The following is a 12133-nucleotide window of genomic DNA, read 5'->3' on the forward strand; positions in this document are numbered from 1 at the left end:
ACGTTCTGGAGTGGCCAAGCCAAAGTCCGGACCTCAACCCAATCGAGAATCTGTGGAGGGAGCTCAAGACCGGAGTGATGGCAAGGAAGCCTTCCAACCTCAAAGAACTGGAGACCTTGGCGAAGGAGGAGTGGGCCAAAATCCCTGTAGAGACATGCAAAAACCTTGTGAGCAAGTTTTAAAACCGTTTGGAGGCTGAAATCACAAACAGAAGGTTATCCATTGATTACGGAATGTGACTTTGAACTGATCTGAGCAAGGGAATGAATAATTCTGGACATGACATTTTTTTGTAAATCTATCAATAAAATACCCCCGAAACAATGTATTTCTTGAAATGTCTCTTGCAGTGATTCTTTCAGCTGTTTGTCACATTCTTATGTAACTGAAGCCAGAAGAAACTCATTCCTCAAATTACACGATTCAAAATACTCCAAATTTGGTCAGGGAATGAATAATTTTGGGCTTATAGTGTCGGCATATTTGTCATGAAAAAAAGGATTCGTGTATTTTTTTTTGTTAAAAGCAAAAACTCACTTGATTTTGTTAGATGATACTGTAAACATGAAAAAAAAATTAGGGTGGCATTTTTTCTGAGCATTCTAACGGCCTGAAATCCAAGATGGCCACCACCATAGCAAAACGCCCCAAATTTGATACCAATGACATCCTTCGGCGTGATGAGATTGGGCAACAGATGCTTGAAGGTTTTGTCACTGAACGCCTCACGGAAGGAAAACTTTCTGTGTGGGACAAAATGACCAAAAGGAAACTGGGTACCTTCAAAAGTGCCAATGCAATGACAGAAATCCGAATGGGAGACAAGGTGGTCAAAATCAAAGAAGAGTGAGGACTGTTGCAACGGTTCATTGTTATTTCAAGAAGTCGACCAGAGCTGAATCTCAAGGAATGCATCGGAACTTATGAGTTTGGTGTGGTGCCTCGATCACTATTTGCTTCAGATGGATCCCTCCTGCTGGCATATGATAAGGCATCAGTCCTTCATCGTCTTGAGGAGCTGGACAGTAACACACAACAGGTTCAAGCTGACAGAAATGAGGCAACTGGAAGTGAGCCATCTGATAATAACCAAGCAATCCAAGTACCCTTGCAGGTGGCAGACGCAGCAGTGGAACAAACAAATGTTGACCCAACAGATGAATCGTCAGCACACCGAGTGATCATTATTGATGGCATGGCTGTGGTAAATTCAGTTAGCAAAACGGAACAAATGAAAACATGCCAAGACTTTGCAGATGCCTTTCTCCAGATAATCTGTAACATGGCAGCACAATATGAGGAGGTCAGATTGGTGTTCGACCGGTACATCAAAACATCGCTCAAGGAACAGATGAGGACAAAGAGGACCAAGGGAAAGTCAACATATTACCACGTGAAAGACAACACTTTAATCCAAAATATTTCCCTGAAGGACTTCTTATCAGATATCCGCACCAAAGGAGAACTGACCGAGTATTTGGCTGACAAAGTTATATGTCACAGCAAGAGCTCCAACAACAGACTGAAAAAAAACTTATGGTGACCTCAGGAACACAAACCAAGGGCAATGTTGATATCCCAGACTCGCTTCTCACTCACAGCCAAGAAGAGGCAGACACTTTGCTTGTACTGCATGCTCTAACTGTTCTCAATGAAGCAGAACTTGTTGTCAGTTCCCCAGACACAGACGTCTTGTTGTTGCTTGTCTACATGTATCCAAACTTACCGACGTCCACAACCTTCCTTACGGGAAAGGGCAGGCTGAAGAGGAACATTTCTGTGTGGAGCATATACAACAACTTAGGACCAAAGTGCGCTTCTGCACTGTTAGGTTTTCATGCTCTGACAGGTTCCGATATGTCTGGTAGATTTGCTGGCAGAACCAAAGACTCGTGCTTCAAGGCATTTATGTCTTGTGATGATGAGATCCTGGATACACTAGCAAAGCTCGGGAATGACATTGATCTGCCCGCTGATGTATGCTCTCAGTTGGAACGCTTTGTCTGTATTTTGTATCGATCCAAAATCTACACAAAAAAGTGAATGAGCTCCGTTGGTTCCTCTCCTCAAATCGTGCAGCCGGAGGAGAAAACCTCCCACCAACTTCTGGCTCACTGGACTTACACATTCGTCGGGCACATTACATATCCATGATTTGGAGAAAAGCTTGTGAAACTCACCCGTGCCTCCCAGCACCAACTGCATTTGGTTGGACATTTGATGCAGGTTCAAGTCACTTCTCTCCAGTTCGCTGTTTGAATCCACCAGCTCCTGAAGCAGTGTTGCACCTCATAAAAAAGTGCAGGTGCAAACGTGGATGCGAAGGAAGGTGCAGCTGTCGCAAGAACAATATCCCATGTACGGAAGTTTGTAGATGCTGGGTTTTCAGCTGCAACAACAAAACTGTTCAACCAGGGATAAATGAAGACTGTGAAGATTGAGGTGTTACTTTCTATGACATTCACAAAATAATAATTCACTTGATATCCATTGGTAAAACTACTAAATGAAAGCCAGGCATTGAATCAGTATGACTTTTTACATCTTCCTGTTTAAACGATTTAAGATACTGAACACTGTATTGAAAAGTAATTCAAGTATTTAATTTTATTTAGATATGTTTGTTGGTTTGTTAATTATGTATTCTTTGTGAAAAATACATGTCTTTAAATAGGTAGATACTTGGTTTGTAATTACAAAATCCTGTTGGCTTGATAATGCATGCAAAGGGAAAAAGTATAGCTTACATTGCGGGTGCGCGGTGGCCATTTTGGAATTTGGCATGTAGATCATACATATAACATAAATTTAATGATTCCATTAGATTCCTGGTCTCAGAAAACATATATTTAGACACTTCATTTGTAATTTATCACATGTATTTGTGAAGATATCGCATTATTAGTGTTCGGCAGCTATTTTGGATTTCATACCCTAAGAATGTTCAGAAAAAATGCCACCCTAATTTTTTTTAAAGCTTATGATACCTTCTTACAAAATCAAGTGAGTTTTTGCTGTTAACAAAAAAAATACACGAAATTGCAAATATGCCTACACTATTAACGGTACATTATCTCTTAAAAACACCGGCATGTGGAACATTTAGAAAATTTCATTCACAGTCCGAATTGTTGTACAGTCTTACATTCCGACACCAAGCAGTCACCCAATGGAGAAAAGACTAGGTTTCAAAGCAAAATTGAAGGAATAAAAAAAATTGCTTTGATGTCAATTATCACCAATCATGTTTCCATAGATTTGTTTAGCTTCATTTTCATTAAGATTCATTTTTCAGGTTTGTCCAATTCTGTGTTTAAGGAACTCCTGCTGTATAATATCTACAGCTTACTAGAAGGTTCCAGCCTATTTAACGTTAAGATTCTGGAAATATAGTCACCTTCTGCTTACCCAGGAGTCATGCAGATCACTGTGCAAAGCTGGGTCATCTCGGGGTGGTTCTTTACAAGGACCCTTTACACTGCCCATTAGGCTCGTTTGCACTACACCTTAATGTCCAAAGAAGGCGAAGAGGCCTCTTGGGATGGAACGTCCATATTTTGCCTACTTGGACATTCAGGCTTCCTACCCAACTCACTCAGACGAGGTATGGTCGACTTATTGGCCAGGATGTGGCTCAAGGAAATGTAATCATCATCACGTTCCCAATTTTCATCACTTTTCCAAGGAGAGTATTTTCTATTTTGTTCTAGCGAATGGCAAAAGTGTCTTCATCTTGCCTTCAGATGTGTTGATGAAACACCATTAAATGTAATGCAATCTCTTTATGTCTCACCATTTTTAGACTTAAAACACTTTATGCACAAATATGAGAAAGCTCGTCGGGTGACTTTCAACAAAGAGGGAGACGATTTCCAAGCTATTTTAATCCTGGGTGCCACTAAGTGCCACCGTGCGGCCTTGAGCTAGCTATCCTGCTGTCACCAGTCAGAGCAAGCATCATTTGTAAGCTTCTCATTACTTGTGACTGTGCTAGTCATGCTGAGGAGGTACTCATTTTTTGCTTCCCTCCTCATTATTCTTGCCTGAACTTGAATCTTCATCCAGTTATAAACGGTCATCCTGGTCTTTCACAGGCAGGGCAAGGCATCAATGTGTGTGCCGTCCCTCGGGAGGATGTTAAACCGGGCGTCCCATCTGCCAGCCTTTGTTGGTGGACGTTAAAGATCCATGGTGTCGTTTGCAAAGAGTAAGAAAGTTGCCACCGACACACTAAACAATTTCCAAATTCATGCTCTCACCAACTTCGTCAAATATCAGGCTGGGCCAGCGGGTTCATGAAAGACTTGGGCCAAACTTTCCCCAGCCGACCCCATGAAAAAGTGGGAATTACTGTTTGATTATATATTTATGTGTATACGAGTACAGCACAAATGCCCGTCAAAAATTACTGGTTGGAATTATTTTATTGAAAATATTCAAGGACACTAAAAGATGTGATGTTTCATAACAAGCAGCATTATTTTAAAACACTACATGTACAAATGTGATCCTATTTTCTTTATCTTCTGGGACGTTTTATTTTGACAGTACATCCTCATGAGCATGCCAAAGTGTGAAGCCTCGGCATAGCGTCAGGTGTGATTTTGAACACTCGTTTTACTCTGCACATGTTCCACATCATATGCAACAAATTACACCTCCCTGTGCCTTGTATTTATTGGTATTTTTTTGAAACATTTCTGTACATCACCATTGATGCCCAGTTGCAAGTCACCATCTACATTTCCAATAGAAGAGACAAAATTACTCTTCATAAATATATGTGGAAAAATTACAGGCCCAGACCAGGAATCAAAGCCACATCTTCTGGCAAACCGTACCAGTGCTCTGCCATCTGAAATATCTGGGCAACCCACCAGCTGAGCAATGCAATTCTTCCACATATATAAATGGCACTCTCTTCCCCCCACTGCTTCCGGGGCACTCGCTACCAACCAAAGGAGCAGCTAGGGCCTGCTCTCAAGAGGGTCTTCCCCCTGTGTGGAAACACATCCATGTCCACTATTAAACACCGCAGGGGGGCATAGTAATATAATGAGAAATGAACGGGATAGAACCATCATAAATATAAGTGAAAAATTAGCTCTGGAAAAATTAACATAAATATGTGAAAAAATAATTAATTAGAGCAGAAAGGCCCGAGCTGCTCCCATGGTTCTGTTGTGGTTCTGCAAAAACCAGCATTCCCCTGAGGCAATGGCACACAACATATAGCGGTTCCCCGAGACAGTTATTTCATGAGTATTCGTTGTAGATAGCCTTTCCATTCTGCGTCGTGGCTTTATGGGACACTATGCGTTGCATGAGCTTTAGGTTGTGTTTTCCTTTCCATTCTTAATCCATCTTTCATTCTTTACATTATTTTGCTTTGCTGCACATGACCTTTCTTCCACATTCATGCACATGCACCAAGGACGAGAGCAACAGGGGCAGGTCATTTGCAAACGTGCATCATTTCAGATTCAAACCGTGTGCCATTATCCAACAAACGTTACACCTCAGACTTCACCAGACTCAAACTCCAACATTACAACATTTCATACACCATCAAGATTCCTTCATAAACAAGTGAAATCCTTCAATACAGCGCGTGTGGTGAAGCAAATGAGTACACTAATGTTAAAATATGCAATTTATGCTTTTTCAGTTGAAAAACAATTAAAAAGCGTACTTAATATTTGAAATGTAAAAATCTTGTTGTTATTATTATTGTGATAAGCACCTTTATATATAACAGAAGGAATGAAATCGTTCGATACAGCGTGGCAGGGCCAGGGGGCCGCAAAAGAATGATGAAACCAGGACAGCCGTTCACAGTCAGATCACATTCCCACGGAAATCACATTTTCACAAATATCGATGAAGACTCGCGGATGAAGAAAATGTCGAAATCCGTCACTAAAGCTTTTTAACGTTGATAAAAAAGAAAATCGTACAAATTAAAATAAGGAGAAAAATATTATTATTAATGACGCAGTGAAGTGATTCGGGTTATGAAACAGACACCTGTGTGTTGCACGTGGATCCGAGGAGAAGAATTCCTTCCGTTCCTCCACGTTTCAACCAATCAAAACGATGCATCGCCTTCCCTCCTTGCTCATTCCCATCTGTCAGAGGTTATCGCCACCTCTCCACTACTTTGACCAATCAAAGCTCGCTCTGATCCAGAGCTCGTCAGAATGCAGCACGAGGTACATCGCGGAACGTGATTGGTCCAATGGTATCACGTGCCGCTGAGGATTGGCGATGCAGCATGATGTACATCACAAACATGATTGGTCCGGTCCTGTTTGCTGGAATCCTCGTGCATAACACCGCCCACACAACACACGTGGTGTCCTTTGACCAATCAGGAGCAGTGCAGTTACAGTATCGTTTCCTTCAGCTTGATTGGTCTTGTCCTGCACGTGATGTTTTCGGGGGTTTTTTTTCGTTCTTGTTGAATCTGAGGAGATTATTTTTTCGTTCTTGTTGTAAGTAAATTTCAACTACGAATGCATGACGAAACTCTTGTTTATGGCTAATATTAAAGAGAATGATGGCATAAGAAGAACTTAGCTTTCTGCGTTTGGCGCGAAATGCCATGGTGAGTGGAAATGACGTCTTTCATTCGTTCGTTCGTTCGTTCGTACATGAGGGGAGCGTTTCTTCATTTTTTTCCATCAAGCAATAAATTAAATGGTTTTCACATATATATCACATTAGTTTCACAAGTTTCCATTGAAATACTCGGGTATTTCCGTCAATTGTCGCCATTTCCGTCGAGGTTACGCACTGCATCTACCGGACGGCCGTCATTGGCTGTCTTGAGGCACGTGGGGGGGGGGGACACCGGACCCACCGGAGACGTGGTAGACGACGCCAGGTACATTTCAAACTCGGTGCAATTGTATACAGCGCATGCGCCGTAAAAATCACACCATCGGACCACAACCCAAGCTCACATACCTTTGCCATTAACAGCCACAACCACGCCACCTCAACCACCACATCATAACTCACTGCTACGCTGCCACTACAAATGCCGTACAGTCACCACCACCAACTGTCACCCCCACTCTCTTTTGGAAAAACAGCTCGGGAACGGGGGCCTTTCTTGGTTCTTGTTTGCTTTATGCAGCTTTCTTCAGCTGGAAATGGTGGAATCAGTGTGTGCATCTCCTCTATAACTCCAAAGCCATGAAACCTAGCGGCCTGACACTTTGCATGCATACGAAGGCAACTCCAAGGGAGTGCATGAGTGAAAACTGGGTGTTTGGGTTAATATAAACAGCCCTTTTGCAGATAATTAATGGCCTTCCTTAATAATCCTTTATCAAGGCTCATCCTTGGTCATCCAGCTTTCCCTCATTGGGGTCTTAATTCACCATGGTTTTTTTGGCCTGCCGAACAATGCCTTGACCTGGGAAAGGCCACAACAGTATCTTAAGTAAAGTTTTTTTTCACTTTTCTCACTCGTATCATCGAATGCCTCATCATCATACCTATGAATCACTGGATACATTGTGATGCTTATAAATGCTCAGAAATGCCAGTGTTCATGGCTTTATTTCATTTCCACATGCCAAAACCTCTAGAATATCTTAAACTGGGCTGAAATACAAAATTTAAACTCCAGAAATGAACATAGCAGTTCAGACTGCTAAAAAGAAAGCATTCATTTGTCCAATTTAGACTTAGTTTGACATTTCGGGCATCTCCGGGAGGTGTTTAATATGACCGATCGGCGATCACTAATTGCTTGCCAAGCCAGCCATTCCTTATCAACTGTTTTGTTGGAGGGCTTGCTTGAGTGCTTAAGTTACTTGGCGAGCACTCTACAATATTTGCTCTGTCACTGAATATGTCGAATGACTTAAACAAAGTTCAGAGTCTATTCAACTGTGTTTGGTTGTGCAGCGCCTCAAGCGATAGGTCAAGTCGTAGTTCGTTCACTGAGAATGTGTAATATATATATATATATATATATATATATATATATATATATATATATATATATATATATATATATATATATATATATATATATATATATATATATATACATACATACATATATATATATATATATAAATATATACACATACATACATATATATATATATATATATACACATACATACATATACACATGCATACATATATTGTTATGGTTGTGGGGAATTTAGGATTGAATAGAGTAGTTTGGTCTGGGGATGTGTTGGAGACTTCTCAATGTAATTTTGTAGGGAAACTGTGAGCTTAAGTGTTATGTGTTACCACATGGGGGGTGATGCGGTGTTAATTAGCGAGGGAGTAAGAATAAGTTCCCCCAGTATGTAATTGCCCCCCTGTGACTTTTCCCTATGTTTTTATAATCAAAACCATGATAAGAAACAAGCAAACGTGCTGAGCAGGCATAAGTTCCACCTCCAAGGGTGACGGCGGGGGAAGTCACGCCCCTGAGACTGATGATTGATGGGCGTGACGTCAGAAGCTTGCCAAGCAGGCAGAAGCCCTGCCTTCCCGGGTTTTGCGTGAGCACGCCACGCCCCGGATGTGGAGGATTGTTTGGCGTGACGTCATTTTTTTTTTTGAGAGGCGAGAGCATTTTTTGAGAGGCGAGAAAACAGCATTTTTTGAGAGGCGAGAGATTGGGAGCGCACGCACGGAGTCAGAGGAGAGTTGAGTTTAGGGAGAACGCACATTCAAGACAGAGTTGAGTTGAAGGAAGGAACGCTCATGGTCGAGAAAGAACGTAGTGAGGAGATGGCCTGTAAGAACAGGGCTATACGGCTGGCTTTCCTTTGACACACAAAGAGGACAGCACTATCCTTGTATTCACGCTGAGGTGATTTGGCATGTGTGATGAAGCAAGACACTGGCCTTTGGCTCTTGGTTGGGTCAGTGAGGACGATCGACGCATGAAGCAGCTGCATTGGGTCTCTGAGCCTTGGTGTTCAGTGCCGCTCGCGGATTGCCTGGCGTGCATTGGTCCCGCTATGAGAGAAGCAACTTGGCGCCATTTTGCGTGCATCTGCACGTGCTGGTGGAAGCGCCTCAATTCCAAATTCCACAAAGACCAGCTCTGGGCCAAGCTAAGAACAAGAATAAAGGAAGGGTTTTCTTTTTTATTTTGTTTTCCCTTTGTCTGTAGTTTAGTCCATGTGTGGAGGCACCTCGTCTTTAGGAATTATTTACTTCACATTATTATCATTACTATTTGATTATCGTCCTTTGTAAAATATCTGTGTATTTTCATTAAATGTGCTCATTTTAAGTAACTGTATCCGTGTATTTGTAGTGGGGTTCGAGTATAAATCCCTCCTGTGCTGTGCTCCTCTGTCCCTCCGCCGTTGCACCCTTTTCCCACATGCGCGCATTAATCTCCAAGAGTTTTGGCTGTAGGCCTCCAAGGGAGAAGTTCGGCAATCCAGGGGCTGGCGTTGTTAACCGCCTGTCACCACAGTTTGGGTCGGGGTGTTAACCTTGGCCACCCCCGCAACAACATATTGTTGCGGGCCGGGGTCTGTCGGAGAGAACGACCGCTACGTGGGGGAAACTATGTCGATTCCCACCAGACTCCCCGCAATTGTAGGCCGTCGCTCACGGATAATTCGCTTAACCGACCGTGTACGCCAATACCTCAACCGCGTGGCATAGGGTCCTCCTGTCTAGAAACAGGTTACCCAATTAACCACGCGGTTTCAACAACCGGGAAACCACGTCTTCGGTACGTCTTGCCCGAACCAGATCACTCTACCAACTACCAACTACTTTTTCAGATCGGATGCAGTCGAGCGGCACTGCTAAGGACGTACCGGCTCGAAGGAACGGATTATCAGGAATAAAGACCTGGCTAAACTTAGATGCGAACCATGCTGGACCAATGGAGGAAAAGACAAAGGCAAGCTGGAAACATTTCTACAATTATTTATATACAATAGGTGAGGAAAAGCATGTGGCACAGGAAAAAGGTTTATTGGTGTGTTACGCAGGGGAAAGATGTGAGAGTTGTGGTGTGACAATTATGCAAGTAACTTATAAAAGCAGACACAGTGCAGACTTAATGCGAGACTAATAAAAGCAATAACAATCACACCAATAAAAAAATCTTAAACAGGCTTATCTAACGGACAGGCGCCACACACGCTGACACACACTCGGACAAAATAAACCCAACGAAAAGAAAAAGGTCTTCTGCAGCCATGATGGGAGGGAGTTGAGGTCACAGTTTAGGGTACCTGAGGTTTTTGGGAAAGGGATGCTCCGTGGTGTGGCACCCAACAAAAGCTGTGCAGTTTGGTCCACAGCCATACGTGGTGGTAATCGTGTCTGGTGGAGTCCAAAGAGGTGAGGGATGAGCAGTAGGCAGGACCAGATTCGAGGCTTGGTCGAGGTCCTTCGCATCCACAAATTCCGACTTCTCCCTTTCAAAAACCAACCGCGACCTATCAAATCCAACGACAACCTTCCATCGCATCCCACTCAACTCTGAGGATTGTCCCATACTTTATAGATCACGGAGTTCGGAGTGGAGCCATGGCGAAGCCGACATCATTGTCTGTCCCGATTGGACCGGGCCTTCATGTGGTCCGCCGTTCTGGGCGGGGTTTCGGCCAGACGCCGGTCTGGCCCGCCCACGCTGCGCATGTCTGGGTTTGGAAAGGTGGAAGCCGATGTGGCTTTCACAGCGAACTTCGGGATTCTGCCTCAGAAAACGAGACTCCGGAGACAGCGGGTCGATGGTGGAAGTGCTTGTCAAGCCCAAAGTGCCCGTCAGGATTTGGGCTCAGGAGACGAGACGAGGGTAGCAAGCGAGATCAAATAAAAGGGCAAATACAATAAAATAGGAAAATTTGATTTATAATCCTAACTAAAAGCCCATCGCAACACATTCCCTCGTCTTCCCATGAGACAAAAGGTAGGGACCGAACTACACGTATATTAATGAAATAACTGACTCGGGACAACTGTATGTTGTATGCATACGGTTCTGAGAACCGTACCAATACATATATATATATATATATATATATATATATATATATATATATATATATATATATATATATATATATATATTATACAATAATGCGCCGCTTAACGACGTTCCGGGCAACGACGGATCGCATATACGACAGGAATCTGTCAGCTTTAAGAAAAGAAAAAAAAATGTAACTGAAAAATTCCTATCGCCGAGTGATGCAGCCTCGTCTAAAAATAGCACATACAATCATGTACAGTGTACAGTACATAATACCTCATAATGATAATAAACGACAGTGTGGCCCTGTTATAATACGATCGTTGAGGTCCATAAAATGTCATCGCGAAAAAAAACAGGATCGTGCTAAATCGGGATTCAAGGAAATCGGCTTTCAAACTGAACCAATGTTTCCACGTTTACCTTCCAGCAAGTAAATTACCTTTGAATTGAAGAATTCCGAGAATAAATCGTTGTTCTTAGTCGACATTAAGACACAAATTTATTTTTAGTGAAGCTTTTTATGTTGTTAAAACAATCGCACTGTTCCAAAAATATATATATATATATATATCACAATTGACAGGTGCTCGTTTCTTCATTTATAAATTATAACATCGATGCAATGATTACGTATTTATAAAATCCAAACGCTATTTATTCACCTTTCTTTAAGCGATGCGAGAGGAGATTGTTAAGCTGCTGCTAACAACACACATAGCTGTCATGAACAGCACAAAGGTAAATCTAACGTGTGTTCCGTCTCTCTTGGATGTGTGTTACAATTGCCGACAGTATTCAGTACAGTAACATGCTGTACAGGTTTGTATCCGAGGAGCAATAGCCTACACCATATAGCTTAGGTGTGTAGGTTTGTGTAAGTACGATGTTCGAAAACGGAAAAAAAAAAATGTTCGCACAACGACGACGTCGCTTAAGGCCCAGTCACACATTGACGTTTTAGCCAGCTTATGCCGATTTTTGGAAAATTTGTGTAAAACGCTGGTACACGTCGAATACGTTATGGGTACGTTTTGTATATGTTGAAACCACGCTGAAAAACACTGCCATAAGTGGTAGTACACTGGCTTTAAGCGTTGAACTTTTGGGTTTTCCTCGAATTTTTTCATGCTTGAAATTTTACGA

At 42.3% G+C, this 12133-nt stretch overlaps 1 long non-coding RNA gene across 1 annotated transcript in view; it reads right to left on the bottom strand.

The window, feature by feature from the left end:
- Positions 1-11511, bottom strand: part of LOC147023505 (uncharacterized) — a 16885-nt gene extending 5374 nt beyond the window's left edge. The window contains exons 1-2 of the long non-coding RNA XR_015060235.1: positions 11430-11511; positions 2181-2389 (exon numbers count right to left, since the gene is read on the bottom strand). This is a non-coding gene — a long non-coding RNA (uncharacterized LOC147023505). The remainder of the gene's footprint in view (positions 1-2180; positions 2390-11429) is intronic.
- Between the last annotated feature and the right edge of the window lie 622 nt (positions 11512-12133).

This window comes from Eptatretus burgeri, chromosome 7 (assembly GCF_056783735.1).
Source record: "Eptatretus burgeri isolate ZD-2024b chromosome 7, Ebu_testis_v1, whole genome shotgun sequence".
NCBI classification, from domain to species: domain Eukaryota; kingdom Metazoa; phylum Chordata; class Myxini; order Myxiniformes; family Myxinidae; genus Eptatretus; species Eptatretus burgeri.